The sequence below is a fragment of the Grampus griseus genome (genome assembly GCF_964374135.1).
Source record: "Grampus griseus genome assembly, chromosome: 18".
Lineage (NCBI taxonomy): Eukaryota > Metazoa > Chordata > Mammalia > Artiodactyla > Delphinidae > Grampus > Grampus griseus.
Genome location: NC_139012.1, coordinates 58,892,923 through 58,896,353, shown reverse-complemented (window position 1 = coordinate 58,896,353; position 3,431 = coordinate 58,892,923).

Below are 3,431 nucleotides of genomic sequence, written 5' to 3'. Positions count from 1 at the left end.
GGTATCTATTGCTGTATAATTATGCTTTGCAGCTTAAAACAACAAACATTTATTACCTCACAGTTTCTGTGCATCAGAAATCCAAGAAGAGACTTCCTTGGTGGTGCAGTGGTTAAGAATCCACCTGTCAATGCAGGGGACACGGGTTCGAGCCCTGGTCCGGGAAGATCCCACATGCCGCAGAGCAACTAAGCCCGTGCGCCACAGCTACTGAGCCTGCACTCTAGAGCCCGGGAGCCACAACTACTGAGCCCACGTGCCACAACTACTGAAGCCCATGTGCCTAGAGCCTGTGCTCTGCAATAGGAGAAGCCACCACAGCGAGAAGCCTGCGCAACGCAACGAAGAGTAGCCCCTGCTCACCGCAACTAGAGAAAGGCCCCGTTCATCAACGAAGACCCAACACAGCCAAAAATAAATAAATAAATAAATATTTTAAGAAAAAGAAAATAACGAAATCCAAGAAGGGCTTAGGTAGCTACCTCTGGCTCCAGGTCTCTCGCAAAAATGCAATGAACATGGCACCTGGGGCTACAATCCTCTCCAGTCTGGACTGGGGGACGATCTGCCTCCAAACTCACTCAACCTGGCTGTTAGTTGGCCTCAGAAGATCCTCTTTCAAGCTACCTCACGTGACTGTTGGCAGATCTCAGGTCGCTGCTGGCTGTCAGCCAGTGAATTCGTTTCTTGGGGCTGCCTCAATAAATTACCACAAACAGGATGGTTTAAAAAAAATGGGGGGTTCTTTGTTATGCAGCAGAAACTAACACAATGCCGTAAAGCAATTATACTTCAATAAAGATGTTAAAAAAAAATGGGGGGGTTTATTCTCTCACAGTTCTGAAGGCTAGAAGTTCAAAATCAAGATGTCAGCAGGGGGCTTCCCTGGTGGCGCAGTGGTTGAGAGTCTGCCTGTTGATGCAGGGGACACGGGTTCGTGCCCCGCTCCGGGAAGATCCCACATGCCGCGGAGCGGCTGGGCGCGCGAGCCATGGCCGCTGAGCCTGTGCGTCCAGAGCCTGTGCTCCGCAACGGGAGAGGCCACAACAGTGAGAGGCCCGCGTACCGCAAAAAAAAAAAAAAAGATGTCAGCAGGGAAGAATCCTTTCTTGCCTCTCTCCAGGCTTCTAGCAGTTACCAGCTATCCTTGGTGTTCTTGGCTTGTAACTGCATAACTTTTGTCTCTGCCTCTGCCTTTACATCACATTGTGTGTGTGTCTCTGTGTGTTTGTGTCCAAATTTCCTGCTGCTAAGGACACCAGTCGTTGTACTTGGGTCCACGCTAATCCAGTATGACCTTGGCTTAACTTGATTGCAGTAGCAAAGACCCTGTTTCCAAATAAGGTCACTTCACAGATACCAGGTGGATCAGGACTTCAGTATGTCTTTCCGGGAGACACAATTCAACCCACAACCACCGAAAATATCAGTTTCTTGCATCGTGGTTTCTCAGTAAAACTACTCACAACATGGCAGCTTGCTTCGCACTACAGAGAAAAAGGAAAAAAGAGAGAGAGATTCCAGCATGGAAGGCGCGGTCTTTTTGTAACATTATTTAACAGTGACATCCCACTACTTCTGCTGTATTTTACTTGCTTTTCTAGAGTCAGTAAGTCCAGCCCACACTCAAGGGGAAAGGATTCCACAATAGGCAATGATCGGGGGGCCATCTCAGAGCCTGCCTGCCACGATTTATATATTTTATTTTACTTCCCCTTTTTTCTTCCATGAAAGGTAGCACATTTTATTCTTCCTTGCTATTTTCGCTGTTTAACAATCGATAATGTATCCTGGAAATCACTCTGGAGTATAACTGAGCAGGACCCTATGGGGCCTTCCCAGGACAGACCCCTCCCCCATCTTCTGCTTTAGCTCCTCCCTGAAGCACCTAGATAACAGTTATCTGATGCACATTTCTTGAGTTGTTTTACAGATGCTAAAACCCCTACCAAATAGAAGACTTTAACTACATGAAGACCATGAGCACACAGCCCCCAGACCTACTGGCGCCTAAGGATGGATCCTTTTGACCCCTGTGACACCGCCCTCACCATCAACCAATCAGAATTGTGCACGAGGGCTTCCCTGGTGGCACAGTGGTTAAGAATCTGCCTGCCAGTGCAGGGGACACGGGTTTGAGCCCTGGTCCGGGAAGATCTCACGTGCCGCGGAACAACTAAGTCCGTGCGCCACAACTACTGAGCCTGCGCTCTAGAGCCTGTGCTCCGCAACAAGAGAAGCCACCAGAATGAGAAGCCCGTGCACCACGAAGGCTTCGAAGAGTAGCCCCCGCTCTCCACAATTAGAGAAAGCCTGCGCACAGCAACGAAGACCCAATGCAGCCAAAAATAAATAAAATAAATAAGTTAAAAAAAAAAAAGAATTGTGCACGAACTGATCACACACCCTGTGACACCACCCCCGCCCACCTTGCCTTTAAAAATGCTTTCCCGGGAATTCCCTGGCAGTCCAGCGGTTAGGACTCCGTGCTCTCACTGCCCAGGGCCCAGGTTCAGTCCCTGGTTGGGGAACTAAGATCTCACAAGCAGTGTGGTTCGGCCAATAAATAAATAAATAATAAATAAATAAACAAAAATGTTTTCCTGAAACCCACTGGGGCGCTCGGGTGTTTTGAGCACTAGCTGCCCTGGACTCCTTGCTTGGCACCTGCAATAAATGTTGCAATTTCCTTCACCACAACCCTGTGTCAGTAGATTGGCTTTACTGCAAGCAGGTGACCCAAGTTTGACTCGGAAACAAAATCAGTGCCCAGTACTACATTCATTATTTTGTAATAACCTATAAGGGAAAAGAACCTGAAAAAGTATGTATATGTATAACTGAATCACTGTGCTGTACACCTGAAACTAACATGACGTTGTAAATAAACTGTGCTCCAATTAAAAAAAAAAAAAAAAAAAAGACAGTTCCCAGAGGCCTTTCTCATCCTTCATTACTACAGCATAGTTCTCCCTCATGTGGATGGACCCAGGTTATTTAACAGTTAGCTTCTTGTAGTGTGATAGGCAGAATTCTAAGATGGCCCCTAAGATTCTTGGCCCCTGATGTGCACATACCTTCTCCTAGTTATTGAATCAAACACTAATCTAGGTAAGTCTGTGAAAGGATTTTACATGTATATTAAAGTCCCAGCGACTTCCCCGGTGGCACAGTGGTTAAGACTCCATGCTCCCAATGCAAGGGACCCGGGTTCGATCCCTACTCAGGGAACTAGATCCCGCATGCATGCCACAACTAAGACCCGGTGCAACCAAATAAATAAATTTAAAAAAATAAAAATAAAGTCCCAAGTCAGTTGTCCCTATGATAGGGAGATTATTTAGTGGGCCTGACCTAGTCATACGAGCCCTTTAAAAGCAGAGAATTTTCTCTAGCTGGTCACAGAAGGAAAGTCAGAGCTTCAAATCACA